Here is a 14,528-nt window from a genome sequence, read left to right as displayed (position 1 = left end):
ATCATTCTTTTATACTTCAGACTAGTTCCAGGGTGTAGAGACCACGGACCTCACACCCAAGACTAGGGAACTTGTATTATCATTTTGTTATACTTCAGACTAGTTCCAGGGTGTAGAGACCACGGACCTCACACTCAAGACTAGGGAACTTGTATTATCATTCTGTTATACTTCAGACTAGTTCCAGGGTGTCGAGACCACGGACCTCACACCCAAGACTAGGCATTGTTTGATATCTGTTATGACCTACTGCTTTTTTGACTATCCCTCTGCTTTTTGATTCGGTACCTTCGCATATCTGATTATCTGTTGCCAAACCCTGCCTGTCTTTGGATACCGAATCAGCCTTCTGTCTTTGTACCTTGCTGGTCTGTGTGTTGCCGACCTGGCTTGCCCGACCTTGAGAGCTATCTCTTCCCTTAAGAGATAGTGTCCAGACCTGCTAGTGACATCCACCTTCCAGGTGTCACTCACTCTCAGGTCCTTCCTATCTTCAGCCTGGGACTCCATCCCTTTGGAGGTCTCAGGCTGCTGAGTAGCAGTGTTACCCATACTGCCAAGGACCACCTGCTCATCGTCTGGTTTACTCAGTTATTACTGTTACACCAAGCACTCGCTATACATTCAGGTGTCCAGTGGTTAGCGATATATCTGTATTATTGGTGATTCTGCAGATCATCCATAATCAGGTATATATCTGTATTTTTGGTGATACTGCAGATCACCAATAATCAGATTCTCTCTGTGTGCTGACCCCGATCGTTACAGCTGAGTTCACTCAACACAAAGGTAGTTATATACAGTGAGGTGAGTTCACTCAACAGAAAAGGTAGATATGCAATGAGGTGAGTTCACTGAACACAACAGGTAGTTAGATGCAGTCAGCTGAGTTCACTCAACCCAAAGGTAGTTCTATATGCAGTGAGGTGAGTTCACTGAACACAAAAGGTAGCTATATACAGTGAGGTGAGTTCACTCAACAGAAAAGGTAGATATGCAGTGAGGTGAGTTCACTCAACACAAAAGGTAGTTATGTGCAGCGAGGTGGGTTCACTCAACACAAACGTAGGTGTATGCAGTGAAGAGGTGGGTTAACTAAACAGGTACTAGTAGTAGGTAAATGCAGAACTGGGTGGGTAGTACAATGTGCAGCTCCCTGTCACACACACAGGTAGTCACTGAATGTGCTGCTGAATGCTGGTGGGCTGCTGGCAGTGGGACACACACATTATGAATTAGCAATGCTGTCTAAGCAACACAAGTGTCTCACACACACAGGTAGTCACTGAATGTGCTGCTGCTGCTGCTGCTGGCAGTGGGACACACAGTATGAATTAGCAATGCTGTCTAAACAACACAAGTGTCGGTTTCAAACACAGAAAAAAAAATTGATCACACGAGCAGGATGAGCTCTGAAAAGAGCTGTTCTGGGGCGCTATTATAGCAATAAGATTCAGCTAGGAGCAAGCTAAAAAGGCAAGAGCCTGACTAATCTGTCCCTAGGAGAACAAGTCTGCAGCAGCTGTCCCTAGTCTGTCTCTAGCAGGCACACGAGTGAGGCTAATGGCCGCCGGAGCCTGCCTTATATAAGGGGGGGTGGGGCTCCAGGGCTTAGTATAGCCGGATTGGCTACAATGCGCCTGCTGACTGTGATGCAGAGGGTCAAAGTTGACCCTCATAGAGCATTATGGGGCGAATCGAACTTCCGGGAAAGTTCGCCTTCGCCGGCGAAGGCGAACCACCTGAGGTTCGCCTGGAACCGTTCGCCGGCGAACCGTTCGGCCCACCTCTACTGACAACCCTTTACCTGGACTACCTTGAAATTAAACCTGACTGGTAACTATGGAATGGTTCAATTCATACATGATGCAATGTTAATGCAAAATTATGAACTGTTATGCTTTTGCTGGATGATCTTGCTTTTGAAAATATGTTTCTGGACTGCGAATGGGTCCCTTGATCATCATGCTCTGCTTTGCATGTGCAACTCTGACAATCCATCTTCTTATCTTATGATGCAGAAGAACTCTGATCACCTGTATACACTGTTCGCTTCTTGATTATACAATCTGCGAGTGAGATTGTGGAACATGTGAGGGGAAGCCTTCTTGATCTACCTACTAACCTACAAGCATTCACATCCAGCTTTAACCAGCTTGCTTTGCCACAATTGCCAGCATATGCTATTCTGCAAATCATTATTGCTTTATCTGCATGAGTGACCCTTGCCTTGCCTTGAAGATTTGACTAGTGCACTTTAATACCAGGACTCATTATTCTCCTGCCATTTTTTGTCAATACGGAGGACTGCAGCCTCCTTGAGGTGTCTCTTGATGGTTAAGATGGATCAAATTTAGATTTGTATATATGATATATATGTGTGTGTTGTCATTTAGATTTACAGCTTCGATACAATAAAAGTTTTTTATATGCACCCAAGAGCCAATTTTCCTTTTGTCTATATAATTAACTGAAAATAAAAATTAGAATATTTTCTTTGCTACTAATGTTCTAGTAATTATCCATACTACACAACCAATTCATTATATCATCATTTGTCTCTTTAACATGATTTACTGGACTGCATGATCTTCAGCCCCTGGACTTCTGATATACTTGCATAAGCTTAGTGGTTCCAGCCTACTGACCACCTAAAACCTAACTGCAAAATAGTAGCCAGAGAAACTGCCGTCTTTGAACATATGGCAGACTGGCACTATGCCTGAAGATGGGGACTAGATTTCTGAAAGCTTGCATAATTTAGCTTTATCGTTAGCCATTAAAAGCTGTAACTTTTACAAAAAAACTACATTTTCACAATTAAAGTATTGGTCAAGGTATGAGGATGTGAGATTATGAGTTATCTCACTTAGTAGAATGTGTTTTTTTATTTTTTTTATTTTTTTTTTTACATTTCCTTAAGCGTTGCACTTCACTGATTATACTAACAGTTCTGCAACATCTATCTGATGCATTCACCGGAATGTCTTTGTTGCTCTGCAATTTTTGTAGTGTCTGACATTCCACTGAGGGCAAAACTTTAAAAATAATGTTGATAAAATCAAAATGTTTAATCTGCCACTCTATCTTTAACATGCTCAATGCTTTAGAATTGATCTTGTATACTAAAGGTTGACATTTGCAATAGGTTTACTTTAGAAAGGCATAGGTAGTGAAGTAAGATAATTGTTATCCAGACAACCAACTTCCCCCTTTAACTTATCCTTGAAACTTTCCTAGTTTGACAGATGTAGGAGGGTGGGAATTGTCACATGTTTCTACCATTAAGTCAGACAATCATGGGTTCTGACTCAACTTTTCCTCACACCTGTTTAGACACTATTTAGACTATTGGTGCGGGCGATCATTGACACAGGGACTTAGATCAATGAATGGGAACTGTGTTCAGTCACCTAATCCTGCAAAATTTACTTGAACCAATGTCTCTATTGTTCTATTATTGTGTCCTTCATGCCAGACTTTAAATTAAAGTGACCTTATAGCAAGAGAGATGTGGAAGAAGAAGAGGTGCCCAGGGAGAATAAAATACATTTAAATCCTTAAAATTAAGATGTGCCTAAAACTGGATACAAGGTAAACACATTTATTTGGCACTAAATAATAATAATTAATAGTGCAGGGGGCATGGCCGAGATGGCTGACTGGTAAGACGCAATGTCCCGAGCCCGGTCTCTGATTATACAGATTTTTCAACACTTAACTGTACACAGATTATTTCCAAATTGCTCCTGGAGTACATGGTAACACCTCCGCATTCACCCTGGATCAGTGGTGCAACCCGCTAGGGGAGGAGTGGACGACAGAGAGTGACCGATCTGAGGATGCCTTACAGCCTGACGATGCTCCAAAGCCTCAATGCTCAACACTCTGGTATTCCCCTTACCAGCAAGCAGCAACCCACAACGTCACAAAGGGGTAATCGAAGGGATAGAAACAAATCTCCGGATAAACACTCTTCCATTCATCCTACACCGAAAATGACCCCTCGCAACGTACCAGACAATGATGCAGAGGATGTAGAGCAAGTTGAGAAAGATCCGATGCCCTCCTCACCCAGCAATTAAGATCTTATGGAAGCCATTAAACTATCCCAGACCTCACTTCTAGGGAGAATTGATTCGCTGGACATTAATATGAGCCTCGTTAGACAAGACCTGAGCAAAATCCACAACAGAATGACAGAGGCAGAATGCAGAATCTCCACAGCTGAAGCCACTATACACGGCCAAGCGGTAGACATCCCTAGGCTCCAGACGCAAGTACAGACCCTTCTAGCAAGGGCCGAAGATGCAGAAAATCGCAATAGAAGAAGTAACCTTCGCTTACTTGGATTACCAGAGGGAAAAGAAGGAGCTGATGTGCCACAATATATAGAGATCTTATGCCGAGAGCTGTTGCCTGCAGACACATTCTCCTCCACATTTGTAATTGAGAGGGCACACAGGATTCCTTTCCAAGAAAGGTCCTGTGGGAGGTACTAAACTTCCACGACAGAGATTCCATACTCAAAGCTGGGCAGGCTCCAATGTACCAAAATTCTATTCGGGTACATTCAAATTCGGGTCTGGGGAAAATTCGGATTCGGTTGCGATCGCCGAATTCGGTTTGGGGTTGGTAACAACATTCGGGAAAAAATTTGTGTTCGCGAATTCGAATGCGTTTTTTTAAAAAGGGAAATCACATTTAAATAGGTGTAATTAAAAAAAAAAGTGATGGAAAACTTTTTTTTTTTTGCATTTCTTGTTTATTCTTCTTCACCGTCTTCACCTTCTTCTTTTTGTTCTCTCCATCTTTTTCTTCACTGTCTTCTTTTTCTGTTTTACCATCTTCTTTCTCATCATCAATCATTATCTTCATCATCTTCTTCTTCACTGGCATCTGGTTCTTTAGGTTTTTCTTCTTCTTTTTCACCTGGTTCATCTTCAATTGGTTTTTCATCTTCTTCTTCACCTGGTTCTTCTTTGTCTTCTTATTCTCGTTCTTCATCATCATCTGGTTCTTCTTCAATCATTTGGTTCTTCTTCTTCTTCAATCATCATCATCATCATCTAGTTCTTCTTCACCTGGTTCTCCTCCTTCTTCTTCACCTGGATCTTCATCTTCTTCTTCTTCACCTGGTGGTTCTTCTACACCTGGTTCTTCTTCTTCACCTGTTTCTTCTTCTTCTTCACCTCTTCTTCTTCACCTGGTTCTTCTTCTTCACCTGGTTCTTCTTCTTCACCTGCTTTTTCTTCTAATTCACCTGGTTCTTCATCTTCTTCTTCACCTGGTTCTTCATCTTCTTCTTCACCTGGTTCTTATTTGTAAAAACAAAACAGAGGACGCCAAGAGCCCAATAGTGCAATATTGTCTGGCAACCTCAATTTATAATGTAATGTCAAAGGTTCTTATACTCACAAAGGTGGGTTACCATCAGGCAACCACTTGACAGGCAGGTGGGGAGTATTAGTACCTGACCCCACTCAGGTATAAAAAGTCGCTCTCTGTAGATAGGAAAATGGGGAAAGAACCCCTCAGCACTTAATCGTGCTGTAATATGTACGAACAGAGGCGCCAAGCAGAGTAAAACAATGTTCTAAAAATTATAAAAAGAGGAAAGTCGAGGTGGACTTACCTCCCTCTGGTAGTGGACATATACTCAAATGCAGAGTAAAAAATATACAATTTATTCACAGCTCCATAAAATCGCAATGCGTTTCGCGGTCAACAGTCCCGCTTCATCAGGCAGTACAGAAGCATATAAAACTGGTTCAGGTCCATAAAGCGTGTGAGCGCCTCACACGCTTTATGGACCTGAACCAGTTTTACTCTGCTTGGTGCCTCTGTTCGTACATATTTCACCTGGTTCTTCTTCTTCTTCACCTGGTTGTTCTTCTTCTTCTTCACCACCACCATCTTTTTCTTTGTTTTGTGTTCATATTCTTCTTCTTGAACCCAACTTAATGTTTTTTCCCTTACAGAACTCTACTGTTGTAAAATTTTATCTTCTACACCAGCATCGCTAAATTTGTGGCGTAATAGCTAGTGGCGCATGGCAGCAGGCAATGTATTCTGTGGACCCAGGCGGTGGGAACACAGACAGCAGGAGGATAAATACAGTAGCAGCAGGAGGAGGAGTGACGTGTGGCAGCAGGCAATGTAATGGGGCCATGGTACTTAGCGTTGTTACCACGGCTGTAAATAAACAACAAGATCAGGAGGTTCCGGACAGCAGTCGTGAAGCCCACATTGTGTCCAATGCACAACTGGGACAGCACAGTTTTAAACCCAGACACCTCAGAATTTTTTTTTACAACAGTATTACAGCTATTGTAGTGGCGTAATAGCTAGTGGCGCATGGCAGCAGCACATAATTCTGTGGACCCTGGCAGTGGGAACACAGACAGGCAGGAGGATAACTATAGCAGCAGCAGCAGGAGGAGGAGGAGTTGTGACGTATGGCAGCAGGCAATGTCACAGGCCAATGGTACCTAGCCTTGGTACCATGGCTGAAAATAAACACCAAAGAGCAGGAGGAGGTTCCGGACAGCAGTCGTGCAGCCCACATTGTGCCCAATGCACAACTGGGACAGCACAGTTTTCAACCCAGACACCTCAGAATTTTTTTTTATACAACAGTATAGCTATTGTAGTGGCGTAATAGCTAGTGGCGCATGGCAGCAGTACATAATTCTGTGGACGCTGCCGGTGGGAACACAGATAGCAGGAGGATAAACACAGCAGCAGGAGGAGGAGTGACGTATGGCAGCAGGCAATGCATTCTGTGGACTCTGGCGGTGGGAACACAGACAGCAGGAGGATAAATACAGCAGCAGGAGGAGGAGTGATGCATGGCAGCAGGCAATGTATTCTGTGGACCCTGGCAGTGGGAACACAGACAGCAGGAGGATGAAAATCAGTGCTGCATAATATGTTGGCGCTTTATAAATACAATAAATAAATAAATACATACATAAATAAAATCATAAATAAATACAGCAGCAGCAGCAGGAGGAGGAGTGATGTGTGGCAGCAGCAGGCATGTCACGGGCCATGGTACCTAGCGTCAGTACCACAGCAAATAAAGAAAAACCAGGCCAAATTATCAGGACCCAGGGACTGAAGGTTGATATCAAACAATAATTCCCAGGCACCTCATGTCCTCCTGTCGCCGACAACAGGTGCCTGGAACGTGCCTTCAATCCAGGCCTGGTTAATCTTCAAAAATGTCAGTCTGTCCATGCCCTCTGGGGACAGACGAGAGCGCTTCTCGGTGACCATGTCACCAGCCGCACTGAAACACCTCTCGGACAGCACGCTGGAAGGGGGGCAAGACAATACTTCCAGGGCGTACTGCGCCAGCTCACTCCAGATGTGCAAGCGCTCCACCCAGTATTCCATGGGGTCCACAGGCTCCGCGCTGCCAGTGTCAAGCCCACTGAAGGACCCCATGTAGTCGGCCACGCATCCGGGTCATGCGCTGGCTGTGACTTTGAGAGGAGGTGGCTGCTGCACGCTCCTCCTCTCTCGGCTGCTCTACCGTCATGTAGAGCGCCTGTGTCAATGACAGCAGGTCTCCTGGGCACCTGACGCTGCTGCTGGCCGCAGGCACTGGCTGCTGTGCTGGCTGGACAGGGACAGAGGGGGTGGAAGGCTGGGGGAAGACTCCAGTCGGCGAACAAGGAGCTGCTGCAACTCCTTTGTTCGCTGCTCACGGTCTCTATCAGGCAGAAACTGAGCCCACCCACCCCCCCACCCCCCCTCAGCCGTGGATCCAGGTTCATGCTGACGCAGGCATCCTCCCTCTCTTGCATCTGCTTGACCCTGGGGTCTGTGCGCAGGCAGCGCAGCATGTGCGCTGCCATGGGGAGCAGGGTGGGCCGTCCAACAGAGACATCAGGCTCAGCGTCCTCCTCCTCCTCTGGCCCCTGAGCCTCTTCCTTCTCTCTCCACACTCGCACCACTGCTGCTGCGCTCCGCTGTTCCCCCTCAGCAGCAATGTCCAGCACCTCCAACTCCTCCTCACCCTCCTCCAGGGACTCAAATACCTGCGCAGCAGTGGACTGCGCAGGCGGCTGCTGTTCCAGCTGGTTCAGGGCCTCCTCTCCCAAATCCACCAAATCGCCAAGTGCCCTGTCCAGCAGACAAACAAAGGGCACCCACTGGCAGAGGGATGCGCATTGTTCGCTCACCAGGTTGGTTCCCTGCAGGAAGGGAGCCAACACCAAGCAGACCTGCTGCATCAAACTAATAAACTCACTGACTAACAGTAGAAATAGAGGCCTAACCACATATGTACATTATGTATACACGGAGATATATATCAGTCTCCTTGTTCCCCTTTATGATTAAAAACACTGTATATATTCACAATTCAATTTCCTCAGATCGAGAGGCACGCACCTTAGGGCACACTCTGATTTCCTTGTAAAATCTCTGGAGTTTATTTTGACGCATAACACGTTTCTCTTTGGTGACAGATGGTACCACCAGCTCAGGGGCAGTGCTATGGGGACGGCGTGTGCCCCCTCATATGCAAATCTGTTCCTGGGCTGGTGGGAGGATACACACGTGTTCAATGAGGACTTGTCATTTTTCACGTCCCACATCTCCTTTTGGGGGAGATTTATAGATGATGTGTTGCTACTGTGGGAGGGACCGAGAGACCTCTTTGTCGACTTCGTTGAGATTTTAAATCAAAACGATATAGGGATGCACTTCACATTTGAAATTGATCCTCACAAAATATCGTTTCTTGATCTGGAAATCGAGAAGGGGGAAGATGGCCTTTTACAGACTAAAATCTTTAGAAAGGCAACAGCTACTAATTCTTTCCTGCACTGGGATAGCGCACACCCCAGATCCCTAAAGGCTGGTATTCCAGTGAGGCAGTTCCTCCGCGCTAGGAGGAACTGCTCCACTGAGAAAAACTTTGAGGAAGAAAGTAGCCTCTTAAGAGAGAGGTTTCACCAAAGAGGTTTTCCCATGCATACCATTGAGAAGGCGTATAAGAGGGCCAAAAACGTGAGAGTACCCTAGCTGATACTGATCCCCCCCACAGACAGGAAAAGCACCAAACACTGAGAATGATCGGTTCTTTCTCAAGACAGTCACATCAGATCTACAAGATCATGGAAAACTACTGTCCCGTACTGCATCAGGATAAGGACCTGACCAAACATCTGACAACCAAGCCCTCGATTACCGTATTTTTCGGACTATAAGACGCTCCAGACTATAAGACGCACCCAAGTTTAGAGCATAGAAATCATGGAAAAAAAAAATATACTAAACCTGGTGCGTCCATGGTCCAGGAGCATCTTGTATAGGTTCTGCCCCATTTATTGTCCCCCTTGTGCCTTCCTTGTACATCTTGTGTCCTTATTACCTCCTGTATCCCCCATATCCTCCTCTGTCCCTGCATACTCTGTCCTCCAGTGGCTTCTCTGATAAAATCACAGAAACTGCAAACTATTGCCATTAACTAATTAGCTCCTTTAGCAGCTCTTCAGCTGAGTCCTGTCTATAGCAGCAGATCGCAAAGAAATCAGCCTCTCAGCTGGCTGGCCATTAGGATGATCGCATCCTAATATGGAGAGGAAGACAGTGCTACCAGGAGGGTGCCTTGCTGGAGAGATGCTGCTTTTCATTACCAATGCCAGCAGGTGGCTTCCAGCATTCTGTGTCCCTTCCACCTGTCTTTGGCCCCCTCGGGTATCACTGTCCCCCTGCCCATCATCCACTCTGGTGTACACTGTCCCCCCAACCCCCCCTCTGGTGTCTGCTGTCCCCTGCCCATCATCCCCTCTGGTGTCTGCTGTCCCCCCCTCTGGTGTCTGCTGTCCCTGCCCATCATCCCTTCTGGGGTACACTGTTCCCCCTCTGGTGTCTGCTGCCCCCCTCTGGTGTCTGCTGTCCCCTGCTCATCATTCCCTCTGGGGTACACTATCCCCCCTTTGGTATCCCTGTCCCCTGCCCATCATCCCCTCTGGTGTACACTGTCCTCCACCCCCCTCTCTGGTATCGCTGTCCCCCATCCCCGTGACCCCTCTGGTGTCTGTCATCCCCTCTGGTGTATACTGTCCCCCCCCCCTCTGGTATCGATGTCCCCATCCTCGTGACCCCTCTGCTGTCCTGTGTCCCTTTAAAATAGATAACGAGAGCGCTGCAGATTACTAGCAAGTACCGGTATATACACACCGAGGGAAGGGGCCACACATCTTCACATATCCCTCCTTCACTTCGGTGTCCTTTGCCCCCCGACAGAATACGCTGAAGGTTACCGGCATGTTTTTTCAGAACACGGGAAGGAGCCACACAGCTTCAGAACGCAATGCCCAATCAGGCAGGGGGGGCTGCGCGAGCCGGCCAATCACAGACTTCCCGATAGTCTCGAGGGCGGGACAAGGGCTCTATCAGCCGGGCTGGTGATTGGGAGGAAGCAGTGAGAAGAGAGTGCTGTGATTGGCCGGCTCGCACAGCGCCCCCTGCCTGATTGGGTATTGCGTTCTGATGCTGTGTGGCTCCTTCCCGTGTTCTGAAAAAACTTGCCGGTAACCTGCAGCGTTCTCTATCGGGGGACAAAGGACACCGGCGTGGAGGAGGGATATGTGAAGATGTGTGGCCCCTTCCCTCGGTGTGTATATACCGTACTTGCTAGTAATCTGCGGTGCTTACAGTATCTATGTTAAAGGGACAGAGGACATCAAAGGGGTCACGGGGATGGGGACAGCGATACCAGAGGGGGGGGGGCAGTGTACACCAGAGGGGATAACAGCAGACACCAGAGGGGTCAAGGGGAAGGACAGTGGCAGTCACAAAATTTAGTATTCGGACTATAAGACGCACCAACTTTCCCCCCCCCCACCTGTGGGGGAGAAAAGGTGCGTCTTATAGTCCGAAAAATACGGTACTTACAGACGCACCGACAATCTCAGAAACATCCTGGTCCACAGTACATACACAGAAAAAAAGGCAGCAAGGACAGATTTAAATTGGTTGCCACCTAATCAGGCACCTTCAAATGTGGACATTGCAAGGCATGCCTATACATATCCAAACGCAACAAGTTTTGGGCAAAGTCGGTTAACAGGGAGTTTGAAATCAGGTCATTTTTTAATTGCAATACAAAAGGTTTAGTGTACATGGCCAGTTGTGAATGTGATCTCCTGTATGTGGGAAAAATAACACGGGCTTTAAAGGATAGGGAACTAGAACATGTGGGGCATATCAAACATAAAAGGGACACCCCATTAGCCAGGCATATGAATACTCACCATGAGCTGGCACCACTGGCCATCTCCTTCTACGGTCTCCAACAGTGGAGAACAGGGAGGAGGGGTGGAGATCTGGATAAGAAACTTCTGCAATTGGAGTTAGCCTGGATCTTCCGTATGGACACGATAGCCACACGTGGTTTAAATGAGGAGTTTTCAGTAAAGGGTTTTTTGTAGGGAAGCCTCAATGTTCACCAATACACTGACCTGTTGCAATGCAATGCTTTTTCCCGAAGCGTGCACCCCGTTTTTGACGTTAGACAACTGGATCATGGCCCCTCCGCACTTCCCACCCCCACCCATCCCTCCAAACCCCCCTTGATATACCCTGCTTTCCATGCACCCTAGAGCAGTCAAATTACCCTAGCACACATGCCCTGATCATCCACAGGCAGATATGCATAAACTATGTGCCCACATAGGTGAATATGGATGTTACAATACGAGTGCATTCTGGTAGAGCAGGGGATATTCCTCTGTGGGGATGTAGGGTAAGCAGCAATTCTTTCTACAATGAGCTGTCTGTTAATACGGCTATATGGATGCAAGGGCAGCAGCCTTACTCTATGTGCTATGTGTATGCAAGTGCAACAACCACATTCGATATGCGTAGCAAACATCCAGCAGTAGGAATATATAGATGTTGGGGTTGCAAGTTTAATATATACACTTGATATGATAGCACACGGAACCACAGATAGATCGGAGGATAACAGGTGTATGTATTATATATGTCCCGCGCCACTATGACTTTGAGGTATGCGCTGGAGCCATGCGACGATCAACCGCATGGCAAATTGTTTGTTTACACACAAATACATATTTGTTCACCCCTCATTCTATGTCCTATGTGTATGCAAGGGCAGCAGCCCTATTCCATATGCTTGGATGTTTAATTTATGTGCCCTTATAGGCGAACATGTATTTCACATATGAGCGCATCCCCATAGAGTGGGGGATGCGTTTTGTTAACGATGCGAGTGGTGGTGAGTCTGTGTGGATGCAGGGGAAGTAACCCTTTTCCTCACCAGGAGCTGTCTGCTAATACGGCTATATGGACGCAGGGGCAGCAGCTTTATCCTATGTATTATGTGTATGTCTGTGTGGATGCAGGGGAAGCCCCCCTTTCCTTGTCTAGGAGCTGTCTGCTAATACGACTATATGGACGCAGGGGCAGCAGCTTTATCTTGTGTATTGTGTAGGTCTGTGTGGATGCAGGGGAAGCACCCCTTTCCTTTTCTAGGAGCTGTCTGTCAATACGGCTATGTGGATGCAGGGGCAACAGCTTTATCCTATGTATTGTGTATGTGAGGGCAGCAGCCCATGTGACACGCTTAGCAATTATCCAGCAGCAGGACTATATGGATACTGGGGATGCAACTCTAGTATATTCAACAGGAGATGACAGACAACCAGGGGGCGTTCACTCACAGACACACAGGATGTGATGTCACACACCAGGAAATCATTTGTCTGGCATCACTACACAAATTTTAGACTAATGCTCTATGCAGGGCACCAATTGTGATGGAGGCAGGGTGGAAAGCTGGATTCCAGAAAAGGTGGGTGTGGCCCTGGAGGATGCGGGCGGAGACACTTGATCCTATTTAATCTGGCCTAATGGCCACCCATGCAGCTCTAACTTGGGCTGTTTGCTGGGGGAATCTATGTGTGTTGGTGGGGGGATGATTATTGTATATTCATTGTAAATACTTTGTGCACTACACATACTCCTGACGACGCTCCGCTTAAGGAGTGAAACGATCGTAGAGTTGGCACTCTATTTGTTCACCACTTTTTTCTCACTGTACACAATGCAAATATGGTATACCACCCAGCTACCTTCTATGAAGAGTTATTGTTAACCCCTATGGGGTCTTGTTTGTTCTGATTTACCAATATCAGAGGCAGGGTTTTTCCATGGTTTAAGCCCTTCCAACAGGCAGGTGTGTCCTCTACAATCAACAGTTACCAATCAATTTTGGTTAAGCAATAGTTCATCTGGTCTGTTTTGACGCAAACACTTGCAAGATAGCTACACCCCATGGAAATTAATGGGGATCAGCAAAGACCCTTGCTAAAGTTTTGCAGTCAACTGGTGATACACTTTGCTGTTAACTTTAACAAACCCATGACTGTTGTATTGGACACACTTTATTTTAAAGTAAACCCTCTTATGAATTGTGAATATATACAGTGTTTTTAATCATAAAGGGGAACAAGGAGACTGATATATATCTCCGTGTATACATAATGTACATATGTGGTTAGGCCTCTATAGGCAAAGTGCTCCAGTGTCTGTTTACCTAGTACAATTTATTCAGTAGTGCAATATATAACAGTAGAAATAGAAATTAAATGAACGGGTAGTTAGTACGCAACTAACAATAAATCGATAGTATACTAGTACTACACAATAACTAAGTCGTGTGCCAGACAGTGGGTGACAATTACAGTCGGTCACACACGGTCGGACACAATCAATCAATCGGGTCGGGCAGATGACAGTCACAGGTCACAACGGATGCTGGCCTGTGATGTAACTGTTATTTATGATGCAGTACAGAAACTAATAAACTCACTGACTAACAGTAGAAATAGAAATGAACGGGTAGTAAGTACGCAACTAACTATACATCGCGAGTGTACTACTACACAGTAACTAAGTCGTGTGCTGGACAGTGGGTGACAAATTACAGTCGGTCACTCACGGTCGGACGCAATCAACCAATAGGGTCGGGCAGAGCACAGTCACAGGTCACAACGGATGCTGGCCTGTGATGTAACTGTTATTTATGATGCAGTACAGAAACTAATAAGCTCACTGACTAACAGTAGAAATAGAAATTAAATGAACGGGTAGTAAGTACGCAACTAACTATAAATCTCTAGTGTACTACTACACAATAACTAAGTCGTGTGCCAGACAGTGGGTGACAAATTACAGTCGGTCACACACGGTCAGAAGCAATCAATCAATAGGGTCGGGCAGATGACTGTCTGTCACAGATCACAACAGATGCTTTCTGGCCTTTACACAGTCAGTAACTAACACAGTACTGAAGCTATACACTAACAGACTACAGCAGTACAAATTCATTAAACTACTACTAGTACTAATTAAACTAACTATAAACCCTAACCTACCTAAGCTAGTAGTAGGCTAAAGGCAGGGGTCGAGTCCTGCGTGAACGCGGGGGGGCGGCGTCCACTTACTTTTTTTGGACAGTGGACGCCGTCCCCCCTAGCACC

The sequence above is a fragment of the Hyperolius riggenbachi genome, chromosome 11, assembly GCF_040937935.1.
Source record: "Hyperolius riggenbachi isolate aHypRig1 chromosome 11, aHypRig1.pri, whole genome shotgun sequence".
NCBI classification, from domain to species: Eukaryota; Metazoa; Chordata; class Amphibia; order Anura; family Hyperoliidae; genus Hyperolius; species Hyperolius riggenbachi.
Note: the sequence above shows the minus strand (reverse complement) of the source record.